Source organism: Ctenocephalides felis, unplaced genomic scaffold (assembly GCF_003426905.1).
Source record: "Ctenocephalides felis isolate EL2017-DRISC unplaced genomic scaffold, ASM342690v1 CF-g0.4_SCAFFOLD_00845, whole genome shotgun sequence".
In the NCBI taxonomy this organism is placed as follows: Eukaryota; Metazoa; Arthropoda; class Insecta; order Siphonaptera; family Pulicidae; genus Ctenocephalides; species Ctenocephalides felis.
In genome coordinates, this window is record NW_020536999.1 from 30,933,518 (window position 1) to 30,952,111 (window position 18,594).

Sequence of the window (18,594 nt, forward strand, 5' to 3'; positions counted from 1 at the left end):
ATTGTATATGAATTTTTTAATGCAACGTTATTAATCTTACATTTAGTATTATCATTAGTTCCAAAAGATCGTAAATCAAAATAATCAAAAAATTCAATGAATTGATTTAAAAGTTGTAGATTTATTTCAAGTTATTCTTTAAAATAATCAAATATTAATAAACATCATAAAAATATCCATTGGGGATTATTATGAGGTTTAATTAGTAACCAGTATTATTGAACCTGAAAAAATTTAGTAGTATGTCTTCACACATTGCTATGAACCACCTATTATTTTTACATTTTGCAGGCATATAGAGAACTGTTTCTAAGATTTTCTTAAATACACTGTAACTTTTCGAAACATATCCTAAGATAGGTTTTTTAACAAGAATATTTGTCTGGCCCGGGGTTCGACGGTGTCACTCGGATTCTAGACAAAAAGCCATCGCCATGCGAACTTTTGCCACTCGAACACGACTGGAAAATAATAATGTTTCAAAACTCGAAGGCATCAGCTTATGTAGGAAAACGTAGGAGAACGCGTAGCACCGTCGCCTTGAGGGATTTTTAATAATGTATTGTATTACAATCTAAGTCGATGGGCGGGCGGGAGGCCGCAAGTACCTTTGCGAGGTAATGGAAAATCATATTAGGAAACTTTCGTGCGTTTGATGGTATTATATACCTACATAAGCGGGAATATATTGCGGTTTTCCTTTGAATTACTTCTTTGGATTTTATTAGGTTGTAAATTCTCCTTTAGAGACAGAATATTTAGCCACTCGCGTGTTTTAGCCCGAAGCCACGGGAAAAGTTCGTTTCTAGCAAAAACTTTGGATGACAAAGAAATATAAGTTAAATGAAATTATTATGTTATATCTTTGAGTAAAGTTTTATTAATTTGAACAAGTTGGGGAGTATCCTGTGATACTCTAGGGACGTATGCTAAAAAATTAAAAAAAAATAAAACTTGCAGCAAAATTAGGTACAAAATTTATTCTGCGTGTTCGTTGATTAAAATAAAATTCAGAGTAACTATAGTAAACTTACTTTCATAAAACACTATGAATGATCTATCCAAAGAATTTGATATTTCATTTTAACAATAATTCGATTTTTTATTGCAGCCGAGGTAAAATGATCATTTAAGTATTTGCATGTATTTGACCAATAGTAATTCAAATTCTGCTGCTATTTTCATATTGCGAAATTAATAAAACCGCAAAGAAAGCGACTTTTTGTTGAGTAATATTTCTCTACAATATAATAATATAAGGCTGTAATTATACCAATATGGACATACGGCATCGAGCTATGGGCATGTGCGTGTACGTCCAATATAAAACCACCGAAACAATTCATCGAGACCTAAACATCAAATGTGTACAAGGAGAGAAGTACGAAATATCATTAAAAGAGCGCATACCATCCTCTAATAAAAGACTTGCTAAAACAAGTTCCTATGAGAAGATTAAAAAGAAAGTGGCCGCAAGATTTAATAAATTAACAATCAATATATTTATGTAAGGAAATTTCCCACTGGGGAAATTTCTAAAAACCCTGTATCCATCAGCAAATAACCTCATTGAACCTAAAGTTCAGATTCAACGCAGTTTAAGCGTATCAATATGCAATTGGGGCTATGATTTGCAATACAAACGTTGCAGAATAATAATTTTGTCTACACGTTTTTATTCTCAAGAACTTATGAGAATTGGTCTATTAAACCAATACGATCGTTGAATTTGTTTAATTTCAATCACTATGCCCAAGATCTCTAGTATTCTTGTTTCAATGTATCGTAAATCCAGTTCCTACTTCCCGATAAGAAACAGTTTCGCTATGTAAACTCCAATCACATAATTGAATTACGACCAATTTGTTACGATTTATGTAAGCATTTATAGTTCGGAAAGCATAAAAATATCTATTCGTTGTATGAGCACTTACCTCTTTGTTTGTAACCGTGGCCATTGTATTTTGATTACACCGTAGGATCGAAGCACCGACTGTAATTATCAGATCCAGTGAGCTCGACAATGGGCTAAATGTTCACGTTTCGTTATCTCATCGTTAACTCTATCTGAAATCACAATAGCTTGTATTGAATATGAAAACGTGAATAGTTCTGCAATATTATTTAGTAAATAGAAATTTAGAAGACCGGGTAATTTATCATACAATCTATTTTGTTTCATTTATGGAAACACCTGGGCAAAATGACGTCAAGTGACAATGATCAGTGTAATAAATTGAATTGTTGATTTGTTATGTTTAACTAAAATATAAAGATAAATAAGTATAAATATAAAGTTATTGTGCAAATTAAATTCTCTAAATTTATTGATTGTCAATTTTTGTAATCAATAAATTTGGAAATTAACGGTATTCTTTATTACTAACGGTCAATGAATTGATATAAAAATTGCGCAGTATATTTGATTATTCTTTACTCACAAATTCAATCGATAACATCAATTTTATCAAAACCACAAACGAAGAACGCTATACATTTTGTTAGTCATCCATTATTCCGCGTCCATCTAGAAATCCCTACAATGTATGTATTTGCATTTAAATGGTAATCAAAGCAATGAAATATATGCTGTCTTAAAATGCATCGATTCATCATACTTGAACAGTATAAAATAGCATTACAATAACGAAGTCAGTTAGTTTTCAGTAAGTTGTTCAATTATGCAGTGAAGTGGTAGTAAGGTGTGTTATGTTAATTTTTTTTTTGTTATTTTTGAACAATAATCAGAATCTTATAGTTCTATGAGCTGTTGTGCTAATTTTGAAGTAATATTAGTCTGTTTGACAGATGACAACCCAATCAATCCATTGTCACATCTCTGCAGGATATATTATTAGTACTACAATTTCTGTAATAAGGCAAATATTTTATTGGTGCAGCAATGCTAGGAAAAAGCAATTTTCACTTGGAAACATTGTAATCTATATTTCCAAGTGAAAAAAGTTGTCACTGCTGCCTGACAACAGATTGCTCAAAGTGTGTATCGAATCCGGGACCTCTGAATCAAGTCCCGTCGCTCTTAAACGCTACGATCGAGCTCCGTGTTAAATGTAAAACTGATATCAAAAACAAGTAAACAAGCAATTTATAAATTTTGAACAGCGTAATTCTGGAAAAAAATTATAATACTGTGTTATATATATTTTTATTTAACCAATTGTAACAAATATTTTTTCAGTAAGTATTTCGAATTATGTTAAATATAGAAATGCTCGAATTGTTTCAAAATATATTACGACTAAATCCTACGGTATCCTACCATTCACTAGCAACAACTAAAATGAATGCGAGTTTCAAGCTCATAATATACTACTCTCTCTAATTTGCGATCAATTTCGAATAATTCTAGGTACAAGTGCATTATTTCCACATAGTTCCGGGGTAACAATGCACCATTATTATTAAAATTTAATTCGCATAGGATCCCATCACGCGAACACCTCTCGCAAATATACCTGTATCACGTATCTCATTCAACAATAGAAACATATCTTATAACCGTACCGGCTGCATACAATGTTGTGTACAACGAGCTTATATGAAATAGCCGAGTCTGAGCAGAGTGACGTGCTATATCGTCACGTCTGACTGATTTACGTGACGTCTAGTGATATAAAGACGCCGCCGGGGACGTCTTCAACCCTCGCAGTAAACGAGAAAAACTTCTCAATTGTCGCGAAAAGGCTAAATCCAATATATTACTTTCGCGATTTGTTTTACTTGCGTGTATCGTTCTGCTGCCGTGGAACGAGCGGCAGATAAGAAGACGGTAGCTCGGGAGATAGATCACGTATTCGCAAAATTGTTTACTGCAACCAACAACAACTGGAAGATTTATTCATATGTTCTTCATAGACCACTCACTCATATGGAAAATGTTCTTTTAAGACCTTTGAAAAATTGAATGACATTTGTTGCACATGTGAGATAAATAATTGCTATCATTACTGGTAGCAAGGGAGGATTGGACATCCGCAAAAATAGAAGGAGTATTATTCAGGATTATTGTAGTTTCCATTATTTCTAGTATAATCACATACAATAGATTACGGCATTAGCTAAATTATTAACTATAATCAATTTACAATCAAAATGGTAAATATAGTCAGAAATCATGTGATCTTTCTCTCATCCTGACGTTATCCACAGTTCACATCCCACTGTTAAAGTGTGAATTCTGGGTATTCTGGTCCAGAATTCTGAAAAAATCTATCTTATTATTTTGGATATTTTTAAAGTTCTACTATTAAAAATATGTGCACAAGATGATTTCTCTGAATTTAAATCGATTTCCTGTTTGACCACGATAATCCTCTTTTGTTTCTTTGTTTCCTTATTTGGAGGGCTGAAATCATGAGTATGGTCTGGTGCCCCACTTTATCGCCTTCTAGAATTAAAACTTTGATTTTTTTGAATTTTTATTTTAATTTTAAACTACCAGAACATTAATTAATTGCTTACAAAAAACGTAGTAAAAATATTGTTTGAATTATTTGCGGCATCAGCAAATTTATGCCTCTTGACCTGAATACCCTCTTGACACATCGTTTCATACACATTTTTAATTGGTATTTAAACAATAAAGTTATATATCTCAGTGTATAACAAAAATTTGAACATTTATTTTGTACTATCTACATTATTTAACAACTGAAGTTTTTACTTTTGACCGTTTATGACGACAAAAGAATTTCATTTAATATCATTATAGTTTCGTGAAACTGATATTGCAGCATTATAATACATATTAATAAACATGTGAATTAGTCGAGACGTCTCTTACGAGGTGCTGAGAGCATTTAGCTTCAATTTTCCCTCAATTTGAAGTTACAACCATTCATATTTCATATAATAATCTCAAGATTCACTTCGAGCGCCGCCTGGAATAATCCTATGAATTTAACATGCTTTAAACGAAAACACAATTTTCCGAAATACAAGCGTTGATAATAAAATTGCTATCAATGTACTACGTTCAGATCCTATAAATGATATATATTTGAATTTTACGACTGTTCTATGCCGGAGGGATACATAAATGAATTATTATTCTGAACGTAGGGCAAGGCCGTCAGGAAATTTAACAAAAGGCAATTTCTCAAGGGTAATCTACTCAAAAATGGCATTATTTATTAACATGATAATCTTACACATCTGTGAAAGATTTTGGAGCAAAAACGCGATGAGTGATTGTGTAAGAAATGAAATTATAAGGTGCATCATTTACACTTGTCAATCATTGGAAAAAATAAAAGTAAGAAGGTTAACATGATGGAGAAAATAGTAACAAAATTGAAAATTCAAATGTTTAGCTACATTTAGGATTCGGACTTTATATTTGGTTCAAATTTTTAAATTTTACTATTTCTGGTTCCCAATTATTTTAATATATTTTTTTTCTCTTTTTTTTCACATATTCACAAATTCACAGAAAATAGCCTTTGAAATTCTTCTCACAAAAAACTACAATACAAATGAAATCTTCTTAGTAGTTCTTTGCCTCTGTTAATTTAGATCAAGGGCAGAAATATGAGAATTTGATATAAACTAAAAACATAAAAAATAAGATTGAATGTTTCGAGTTCTATTTACTCTACAGAAGTGTTTTAATAAATTATTTTTTGTTTGTATAAGAATCACAAGAAGCACGTTTTCAAAATTTTAATTAAGTATCACGATTATGGAAGTCAGCAATGTTCATGGAATAATTGTTTTTTCTTCACAAGTTTCTTCCATGTTTACTGGCTAATTATTAGCGGAGATAATTAAAATAGATGAGCTTTGCACTTAGATAGTCGATACAATACATATTTTCCTGAGTTTCAATATATGTATCTGTAAGCATTTCATGCATCATCGTACTCCGTGCATAATAAATTTAAGGTAATCATTTTCCATCGCAGTCGCATAAATCACAATCATTTATACATTCCGATACACTCTGTAAAACCAAGAAATCCCTGATCGTTCCCGTAGATATTTTTATCTCGAACACCTACCGAACGTGAGTTCTCTGTCGGTAGTTAGTCTGTTCTTTTCCCCCTGACAACTAACTCGCGGGTATCGGCAAAGCCGCCTGCACAATCAGTGATTCATCTGCGCATAATTTATGGTTCCGTACGGCGACGAACCGATCTTTAATTCAAATCTGCGTGACCCGGATAGGAGTAACAAAGTAACAAATCCTTCAATTCACCATACAATGCGGGCTGATGAGGTGGCAATGAAGATCAGGATTGTGAAATCGATTCAGAAACATTGAGATGTAAATGTAAGAATGCATTAGTGGACATTCTCGGTAAATCCTAATGTGTTTTCATATAAAGATTGTGTTTGAAAAATTTCGAAGATGATAAGGCATAGATATTCATGATAATATAATCGAACAGGTAAAAGAATGTTTCTTTATAATATTTTTATGAATATTTTTGAGCTTTATTAAGTAGGTTATGCTATCTTCCGGATTCATCCAATATTATAGGCTAACGTGTGGTAACACCAAAAGAATGCTAAAACACTGTGGTTTTCTATTGGCAACACTGTTTCCGCCACAGAGGAGCAGTTCATCATCAGTCTCATGGACCGATTCTGCCGTACAACATACCAATGTTATGAGAAGGCTATGTTATGTAGAACTTTCCATACTAAATCGTTCTAGATATTGAAGATAGTCGTATAGTTGCTGTGCAGTCAATCATTTTTCTCAGGTTGTCAGATAGAAAACCTAACCTAGAAACCGCACAAATGTCTTAGATAACAGGGTCCTTCTGACCCAGCTTCATAACATACAAGTGACGTTGCAATTTATGTGTAAAATGGCTGAATGCATAGCAAATACATGATATTTTGATAGAATTTAGTATAAATCAGTAGCATAATGTATGCAAGTTGAAGCGTAACATGGTCTTGCCATAACATTGGTCTGTTATGCGGCATAAACGGTCCATCAGTTCAGCTACAGTATAAGTCTAAGTTATTCTAATCTTTGTCTCAATTATATTGTCTGAATTTCATAAATATATATGTACTAGGGTTTGTCGGTTTTCAAAAACCGGTTTTAAAAACCGGTTTTTGGCGAAAATTATGGAATTGGAAAACCGGTTTTTTAGTGAATAAAGTCGGTTTTCACTGTATAAATGAAAAATGAAAAAATAGACAAATATAAAAGATAGATGAAAGCGTTTTGATTCTTGAAATCATATCGTTTCAATAACATTTGAAACTTAAAACTTAAAAAAAAGTTTTAAACCCTAGAAGCCACAAATTAAAGAACAAAAAACATAGAATTATTATACCAGGCTTTAAAAGCAATTAAGCATAATTTGGTCGCAAGTATGAGAGTATTTTCTATTTCAGGAATTTCTGTGAGTAAACAAAGGACACGTCTAAGTAGCAATTCGATAGATGTTCTCAGTTTCTTGAAATCATATTTTATTAAACAAAAAACAATTAGAATTAATTAAAATTGCTCGGAACAGACAATACTCGAGTTTAGCTAATTGTTTTTAAAACTAAAATTAATATTAACTAGTATGTGTCAACATGTATCAGTTTTTTTTAATTTGATGATTTTTTTTATTTAAAAATGTATAATTTTTATTTATTCTAAAACTTTCTATTCACTATCATAAAAATATTTACATTCCTATATATGAAAATGATGCATGAATAACGAATAATTATTTTCAAAGTTATTTAATCAAGATAAACTATCATTTTTTAGTTCAACTAATTGAAATAAAAATAATTTTGTTTACTATCTATAAAATTAAACAACAAATAAATTCAGTATTTGACTTTAAATTACATTAAAATTGCGGATAAATAACAAAATATTCGAGCAAAAATTTATTTTCTATATAAAATTTGAAAACCGGTTAAAACCGGTTTTTTAGTAAAATTGAAAATAAAAAACCGGTTTTCTGAAATGTCGGTTTTTGTATAAACTCTAGTATGTACGTTCCAAAGTATATCTTCGTTTATACCACAATTAGTAGTATCTGCAAATAGGCACTACAAGTATCAACGGAGAATGCTTTCAAATTCGGTGGCAAAACTTTGGAAAAACTATGTTAGAAGATTAAATCATAAGTCTATCGAATTTTTCCTCAGCCCCATGTCGACTATGTACCTATCACACGACAAAGAGAAGATCCGCGGTAATTTTTCAAACGTTCCGCGCGAGGGAAACGGATGGGAGTGCCTCTGATAAAAGACACGATTGAGCACGTGACAAGCGTGCATTGTCGCATACCCGCTACTTTGACAATGTATTTACACGAAATGTATGTTTTTTCTTCTCTTTTATTGCGAGATTTATTCATACGATTGAAACGAAGTGTTCTGGGTATACAAATGTACTACTTTTAATAGAACCATGAGAATGAGTATGAATAGTGTGCTCTCAGATAAATGTATTCAATCTTAAATAATGAACTTGATAATTTAGCGTGATCTACTATCGAATCAAAAAGCTATCACTAATTAAATGAAAGAAGTAAAGGCAGAAAAGTATAGGTTGTAGATTATTCGAAAAAAATATAAACGAAGACAACGATGGAAACCCATAAGCGACTAACAAGGTTCAATATTGCATTTTACATAAAGTTTTCATAATTTAATAAATGAAAGTTCAAACTAATTCTTTGAATTGTTAACCAACTAATTGTTGCAAATCTGTTTAAAATTACTAAATTGTACGAAGAGTTTCGATTTAGCAAAGTAAGAAATAGGTCACGGGTTCAATTTAAGTTTTCATCTACACAAATGACAACAACTGACGGAAACAATAAAGTTTCTGTTCAGAGAAAGCTAAAGTTTTAATTGTAATCAGACTTTCAATCAGAAAACTCGCTTGAATGGAAATAATTGTCAATGAATTGAATTAGGTTAAGGACAATTGTTTTGGCTAGAAGTTTAGCACAAATGAATTACTATAAACTTATAATTGATGACATCGTAATACTATATAACTAAGTAATTCTGGAATTTTGCAAATATTTTTTGGAATGCAGTAACTAAGATGATCTAAGATTTGACAATGATAGTAAAAGCATTTGACTAATTTTTCAATCACCGTTCCGCAGTATATTGTTAACATTTTGAAGGTATTTTCTGCTTCGTGGGAATTTTCACCGAATTTAAAACTCAAACTTCAAACTTTGAAAATCGTACACAATACTGGAGGTTTTCACGGAGTTAGTAGAGAACTTCATCGCATACGATACCTTTTGCATACATGAAGTTTGTGAAAAAGTTGCACGAAGAAAACTTTAATCTATTTAAGATTTGCCGATTTTGAGTTGGAGATTTATGTTACTTTTAAGCAAAATTCAGAGGCGACTAATAAGATTGAAACCTAGAAAAGCTAAATCCGAACTTCGGAAAAAAAATTAGGTTCAGTTAGCAAAGAAAATCTATTCTATATAAACAATTCTATTGCATCATGATTGCACTCAATTCATAATAAATTCACTTTTAATCATACTGTTTAAAGTACAGTTAACACTTTGATGACCGGCAATGTTATTGGAAATCTAACTGATGTCACAGGCTATTATTTCGTGATAGAATGTCGAAGTAAAACAATATAAATAAGCTTTACTAAATTTTTTCGTATGAAAAGCAGTGTGACGATCATCTACATGTGGTGGCACCAACAGCTTTTACAAACATATCTAGTTTTGGTCAGAAACGTTCGGCCATAACGCGAGTTTACTCGTGACTGGTCACCAAAGTGTTAATATATCAAAAATTCAATATTCACACTAACAAAATATGACCATATACAAAACAATAACTTAAGGGCAATATTGTGAATAAGCTAAGATATGTAACCAATTGATTCAGAAGAAAAAACTTGTCTTAAAATAAAATAGTTGCATATTCAGTATAAACTAGCTTTTATATCTAGAAAATACTTTTATTATGGATTTTCAAGGATTAACGTTTATCTCCCGATAGCATGGTCATGAGAATCAAGGTTATAGCTGGTTATACATCTTTTTCCCTCTACATTCAAATATTGAGCTAAACAATGTTTAACTTTACTTGTCTTTGACACATTGGTGATGGACGTTTTTAACACCGGACCTTCATATTTTACGATAAATTCTGGGAAATTGTAACTGGGAAAATGTTATTCGACAAAATGTCCCTTTGATTGATATCAAATTTAGGTTCTGAATTAAAATAACATAAATAGAAAATAATATAACCTAGAAAATGGTTTATAAATACAAATGAGTATATAATTATACAAATGAGATCTTTCAGAGCACCGTGTTTGAGAAAAATATGATTTGCAGAAAAGAGTGCTACAACGCCAAAAAGTGCATTTTCATATTAACATATCAAAAAAGTTGATATTTTGAGTTTCTAGAAACACTTGTGATCCGTTTAATAACGTTTTTATGTATAAATGAAACTACGAACAAATCTACTTACTACAATTTAATCATAATTAAATAATATTTACGCAGAACAACCTATTAAAAGTAATTAAACATCATCTGTCAAAAACGTTTGACATTTCACTTATTAGCCACCGTCCATTGTTTTATTCAAGGTACGCTTCTATAAAAACTTTCAAAATAAAAATGTAAAGTTTCTACGCAATTTTGAAATAATATCTCACCTTTCCAACCACCTACTGATTAGCACGAATTTTTCAAGACTAAGACTGGCCAAATCGATTCAGCCGTTTTCGAGTTTTACTTAGACATTTGAAAGAGTTTTTATATATAAGAAGATAATTATCCAGAATCGTTTTCTACCTACAATTCAGTAATATACTTTTGTCTAACTAATAATTTTTGAAAATCATGATGATAAATTAACCATGAAAACTGTTTATTATTTACACCAATTTTTATTGGAATATATAATTTTTGTTGCAATATAAATAGTAGTATCCAAGGCCAAAAAATACGAATGATACAAAATTATGGTAAGTAAAACTTATTCATTTCTGCAAGGAAAAAAAATTCGAATGGTTCATAATTGTGAATCCAAGAGTAAAAATGCGAATTTTCAAAAATTTTGACAAAACTTAATCATTTCCGGAAGGGAAAAAAATCGAAAGATTCAAAATTGTGGTTCTAAAAATTCCAAAACCATGATTTTTCTTTGCGGATAAAATTGGGCAGCTACTATAAAACAATGTCCGACAATTTTACCAGAACCTACAACTATTTCCCACCCACTTCTTCCCAATATGATTAAAAAAACTCCATTTTCTCTCGCAGTATCATAACCCTCATGTAACTAAAGTCACCTCAACTCGGTTGCAAATAGTTCCTGCCGTGTCTCACGGGCAGTTATCACGTCGCTTTCTACCGGCGGCAGCATAGCCAGTTGCGGCCAATCCGACGACGCATCAGTCTCTAGTCGGATGCTTTTGCCGCCGCGGTAACACAACGAAAACGTACATCTCATGAATTATGGATGTCCCGCGGGACGTTTGCGGTCCGTGATCGATCTGCACGCGCTTCTCATTCACAGGAGGCCACGCGGTACGGTGATAACGCGCGATCTGACCGGGAAGGAACTGGTAATGGGAAGATGACTTTGGAAAAAAGATGGCTCGGGGTTTGGAACTCGTCGATTCGTACATTGTTTGGGTTTTAAACAGAAAATATGCTGAATGATTGGCAGATTTTGTAGAATGTATTTGTAATTGATTGAAAAGCTCTGTGCTTTCTTGGGAGATATACACTTTATCTATTTTAAAGAAAGTATTGAAATTTAGTTATGAAACTACTGTATTTGGCTACTGCTATATTACACTTTATTGTTATCTACTTTCTGAGAGTAATAGATTTTAATCAGATTACCAACAAACTGATTTTTTTTTTTTTTAATTTTATTGGCCTCCGCTTTACAGCATTTTTAGCCACATACATTATTCATTTTATTCTTCATCATATTCTTATACAATTGTTACATATATATTTCTTATACATTCATCATATATATACTATCTTTTCTTAAATCCTAATCTTCCATTCAATTCTCATTCTTCTTCTTGTTTCTCAATATGTTCTTCTCATCTTCTAAACTTCTTTATTCCTATTTACTTATATTTTCTCTTGCATTCTACAAATTAACAATTATTTGGAAGCGCCAGGAGTCGAACCATCGATCTCCGGCATGTGAGTCGGACATGCTACCTCTGAGCTACGTCCGCCACAACAAACTGATATTAGTTAAAATTTTATTCGTCACGTATTAATATTTCGATAAGTCACAAGCTTGTTTATTAACACTTAACATTTGAGTATAATAACAATCACCCTTTTGCATAAAATTTAACTTATTCCAGAATCTAAAATATTGCATTTAATCAAATATTTAACTAGTTCTAGTTAGCATTTTGGGGCCGTTCAAGTATTACGTAAGCACTATAGGAGGGCGGGGGGGTTATTGATTTGCTTATTTTGGGTGACATTTTGGTGACAGCTTTGCTTACTTTTGCTGACAAGGGAGATGAGGGGGTAAAAATAATTGTAATAAATCTACTTACGTAACATTTGAACGATCCCTTTGCCTTAAGGCAAGTTGCATGAACTTCCCAATACGTACACATAATTAACCTAATACAATAGATTCAGATATCAAAGTAAAATATTCAACTGCTCATTTTGAAAATAAAATTTTTGCTTTCACTAAATAGTACTCAAAGCGATGTTTTTCAATCATTCTTATGATATCTGTAATTGTATAAATTGAATTAATTTCTTTAACAAATTTTCATTTCATTTCACTATTCATGCTCTTAAAATGTATTTTAATAAACGACGTTTTCTACGTATCTTAATAATTCGCTTTAATATATTTCGAACTTTTGCCTACATAAGAATTTGGAAATCTCTACTGTCATTGAAATGATCAAAATTAGAAGTTTATCTTTCAACAATAAATTAATCCAGCATACAAATCCTACTATTCAAGTTATTGAATAGTAAGTTCAGAAGACTAAGCAAGAAATGGCCTTCCGACCTACCAAACACCTAGCCCAATGTCTGCACGCGTCATCATAGTTCATTTATGTTATTATTTTTGTATTACTGTTATTTTATTTTATTTTACCTTTGTTTTATTTTATATTTAATTTATTATATTTTTTTGATTTATTTTTTTTGCACGTTTCAATTTTGTATATAAGACATTATAGTCTTGATTAACAAAAATAAATTATAACAAAAAAAACTAATGGAAGTCAGCTGTAATCAGTACCTATTTACGAAACACAAAACGTATACACATTTTTGAAATAGATTCTGATTAGAAGCTTTCTAAGCTTTGATGAATTTTTATAATCCAACCACTTATTGTAGGCATATAATATTTAAGTACGTAATTTTAGACTACGAAATCTATCGTAGGACTAAGCTCAAATAGACAAAAAAAAATTCAACATTTAATTACAAAGATTAGGTTTGGCCGATCTTTACCAAAAACTAATCAACGCGATTTCGAACCAATATTTTTGGAACAGTTTTGAATGTATAAAATCGATTGAAGATTTTGGGGTAAAACGTAAATAAAAATATCTACTTAGTCGATAAAAATAATGACACAAATAAAATACCTGACAGAATATGGTATAATCCTTCAATCACTGTTTCGTAGTGCATTGATAACATTCTGATGGTATTTTCTGCTTCGTTGGAATTTTCACCGAATTTAAAACTCAGACTTCAAAGTTTGAAAATCTTGCACAATATTCGAGGTTTTATAACCAGGCTCATGTGCATGTCAATATGCAATGAAATAAATGATAAATAACTCTATAATTGGTTGATAAAAATTGTAGTACAAATAAAATACCATAAGAGCCAATCCAGGTTTATAAATATTTTAAATAGTCATTTTTGATTTCTGCAATTATTCATATAATAAAAGTCAACATATTCTATTGACAACCTACATCTGCAACTATCTCAGTACTATTCGTTTTGAAATCATCTTCTGGTACCCTCCCTTATCTGCATCCCTTCATGGACTCGGAGAGTCAGAGTGAGTGACAGACATAACCTCGGCCGTGGCACGAGGTGCGATAAGGGTACCGCAGGGAACGACGCGGAAGCGAAGGTACCACGAATATAACCATGATGATAACGACGGAGGGCGTACTCTTACACGAAAAACGCACGACCGAAAAAACTCACACGTATGTCGCTAGCAGATAACCAATTCTGCTGTGACAGTTGTATTACTTTGATATCTCTAAAGGTGGAGTTCCCATAAGTATCAGGACTGAAATAGTATATGCAAGATATTAACATAGTACCAGGAATATCTGCTCAAATTAATGTACTAGAGAGAAGAAGATGAAAATAAATGTGATGTGTTTATGCTCATACATTAGAAAGAAGAATCTCTAACTCACGTATTATTAGCAAATGTAAAGTTTGGTACAACAACCAATGAAGAATCTTTTGCAGTTAATATATTGTTTAATTAAACATATTGTTTTTGTTAACGCCATGAATATATTTATTTTATTAATTTATTTATTTTATTTATTCATAAGCAAGCCGTAATCAATAATAATAGATATTATTTCAGGCTCTTGTCAAGCTTATTCATAATTAATATTAAACGGATAGTAATTTTATAATAATCATAATAGCTGCACAAATTTCGCTTCTGAAAAAAGAGCTGAAAATAAGCATTCGAACATTAAATACAATGTTCATCATCAAGTTCATCATATTAAAGTCTATTTGACCACCAGTCAAGCTCAAAATTTTTGCTCAAGGTTGAAAGTTAATCTCATTTAAAACCGTAAAAAATTTAAATTAATAAAATAGCAACAAAAAAACATGGTTGTACAGGCGATCAAATGGTCAGACTACATAGATACAGGATAAGGATTATGCAAGAAAATAGTTATTGAAATCAAATTGAGGAAATTCGGTAATGTCATAAAAAACTAATTTTTTAAAAAGTTTAACTAGGGAAGCATGAAATTTTTTGCTGTCTAAATTTCGGATATTGAGTGAAAGTTTATTCATAAACTGAATACCTAGGCCGTCGATCGCATTGAAAGAGCTGGCTAATTTATATGTGCGCGCCTTAATAAGTTTGTGTCTAGTGTTGGAGTTTGAGGAGGACGAAGCCATATCAAAAAGTTTCGAATTGTTTTTGATGAAAGATAATGTTCCCAACAGAAAAATGCATGGGACAGTTAGAATATTGTGTTTTTTAAATATAGGTCTGCAGGAGGCTTTACTAGGCAAGGAAAAAATTATTCGAATAGCTCTTTTCTGAAGCTTAAATACTTTAATTAGTTCGGATGAAAACCCCCAGAATTGGATGCCGTATGATATTTTAGTACTCTTCTAACCTAATCCTTTTTATCGCACTATTTTGTAGTATCAAAGCGTTTCTTACATTGTAATGCTTCGTTGTGACCTTAAGCAGACCATCAATCATTAATCCGTCCTTCTTAGGTATTATATCTCCTTGAACTCGATTCAACCAAATCAAAGGTCAATATCTGATTGAAAAAGAATGTGATGGGCAGTCACTTGAACCCAAAAATGAACCAATTAGAAAAATCTAATCAATACTAAAACGTCAACTTTAAGTATTAACTCAACATTCAATCAAATAACATCACCTATCAATCTCTAATAATAAATTATTTTATCCATATATACAACAATTGAAACTATTTATCATCTTTTAATTGTCTGATATAGTCACTACCTAATTATATCTGGTTCTACGACATTATCCGCGAAAAGTGTCCTATTCTAACAGATTTAGACTCCACGGTTTGGAACACGAACTCTTTCTAAAATTCACGTTATGAACTAACCGAATCAGAACAGTTATTATCTTAAAAAATAAATGCATAAAATCATACATGAATTGCATAATTTTTAATACATAGATATTGCTTCAAACATTATTTTTCGCTTAATACTTAAAATAAAAAAGAGCAATAAATAAATAAATAAATCAGACTATTGGTAAGCGCTTTATTCCACGTTAGAGATGACTTTAATAAGAATTTTTAATTTGTAATCCCATTGCAAACGGTATATTCTTCGTTCTGCCAACTAGACTTTTGTAAACTTACCTTGAAAAATCAATTAGTAAAACTATGAATAAAAAAACTAAATTGAAAACGATAGATTCATTATATCAACGATAAATTCTATTTAACCAAAAATCCATAGTTTCATAATCTAAAAAATATATACACTGAAAAATAACACAGACTCCAACAAAAGAGCAGGATAAATATAATTAATTAATTGTTTTTCCTAAAAAAATATTAAATTATTGGATCTTTGTTTACTGATTCTATAATAACGCTTCGTATTTGATAAATCTAATTTCATTAATGTAATACGATCTTGAATCTTGTATTTCCATTCCAAATCATCCGAATCAATTCTGTTTTACCTCAAGATGAGGGTTAAGTAGGGCAAGGAGAACCCATGATTAGGTATTATGATAACAATGAGGTGTACTACCTTTGGGGTAAACCTAACTTACAGACTTAAAGGGGCATTATGTAAAATCGACAAACGTCTTCGATAGGAATTCCTGTCGACCTTTGTACGACCTTTCGTAACTGCTTGATGTGTATCCGAGCCATGAAGAAGAAGCGAGCGGGCTTTTGATAATATTCATAGATGTCCGCAAGGCTTGTGTAGGTAATGATCACTTGAGTCGAGATTAGAATTTGAGGTCCGATGAAGATGAAGGTAGTGTACAGAACTGTACATTTGCATTGTTGAAACCGAAGACGGTGTGTTACATATTGCTTTTCAATAATAATGTGCAGATACTGCAGGTGATATTTCAATTTCCATATGCATTCAACGAGTTGTAAATAATTCTAATAGTAGTAATATATATGTCAATTTTTGCAATTTATTTTAAACTGTTTGTATATAAATATATATATACTAGCTGACCCGACAGACGTTGTTCTGTACCTACGTCTACAATTTTTCAATATTTTATACTAATATTTACTGCTTAGTTAAAAATAATAATTACTGTTTTTTGAATTACTATTTACACCAATATATAAGTGATGTTGAATGTAGAACTGTTTCAAATAAAATGATTGTTCTCAATTCCCACAGTTAACACTTTAATTATTTATTTAACAAATATTAAAAAATGTTCAATAAAATTGTATATTAAAAATTATACACTGCGATTTATAGAACAAATTTATTTCCAATAGCTCAATTTATTTTATTGCATTTAAGGGTTATATAGTATTTTTAGCCATACCTGTAGATGTGGATGTATAAATGAATGATTTTTTGTTTATTCACGACTAAAACATTGATTTTCCAAATTTATCACACTAAAAATGATCGTCTGCCTTTTTGATTTATGGTCATAGCATAAGATACTCATGTTGAAAATTGAAATCTTTTAAAAAGTACAAAAAATTCAGAAAGAATTAATATATAGCATTCGCGGCAAAGGTGCAATATCACCTTTTATTTTTCTCACCCAAAATAATTGCTTCAATAATGTTGCCTATAATTTTTATAATTTTGTACCATATTTTAACTGGCTTTAAGTAATTTTAATATCTAAATTGCATTTTTTTCTCTAATAAATCAATATACATTATTGCTTAAGTTTATATTTGAAGTGAATTAATTTGTCAAATCCTGTTCACATGTGCTCTATTCAACTTACGATCAACAAAATTATTGCTCTGTAAATTTTTTTTACTGTGCTCCAATTTACTTGATATTTTGGAAATAGGCTAATCTTTATCTTAATTTCAATGTTTTTAACAATTTGCACTCCGTCGCCATCCACAGCATTAATTGGATTATTACTCTTTTAATTCTGATTTTATCAGAACTTGTAATACACTATTTTAAAGGTGATTAAATGAGCTACAACTTTCTCTATCATTAATTTTACCGTAACTTCTCTTATTGTAAAACGGCGAAGGGTTAAAGGGCTCAAAAGACCTCTGGTTGGACAGCTCCTTAATTAATCATACATCTATCAATATTTGTGTAACGAAAAAATAATAAACAATAATAATTAGTCAGAAAAATACCTCGAATTTTCTTATATATATACTTTTATACGTATTCTTTCAGAGGTATTATGTTGAGAAATTGGTTGTTTTTTTTAAAATGTTTTTTTTTCATGAAATCATGAGTTTTTTAAGAATCATTTGTACTAAAGTTGTGGTATTTTCTAGAATCCATCAAGATCTCTTAAACCAAGTTAATTCTAGATTGAATACGATTATTTTTAATTTTGGTGGATATGGCACTCAAAGTATTTGATTTAAATGAAAAAAAAAAAACATTGCATGCGTCCTTTATCTGCATGATAGCTCACTCATTTTTCACGCAGAAGTACTCATTTTAAAGCTTATTTTGAGCACTATAAAAACCCATTTTCATATCTAGCCTAATAATGTTCCTAAAACACTATAAAATAACGATTTATTAAGATTTTAATTGATATAATTCTGTTCATTACATGATTTTCGTTAAAATGTATATTTTTGAAGGTGTTAGCAACAAATGATGAAAAACGCAAAAAAGAAACAAATAT

General features: G+C 30.8%; 1 protein-coding gene across 1 annotated transcript in view; it reads left to right on the forward strand.

Annotated features, from left to right (window-relative positions):
- The window catches only part of LOC113382074 (post-GPI attachment to proteins factor 6), a 109,219-nt gene that overhangs the window by 70,653 nt on the left and 19,972 nt on the right, over nucleotides 1-18,594 (forward strand). The gene's annotated exons all lie outside the window — the stretch shown is intronic.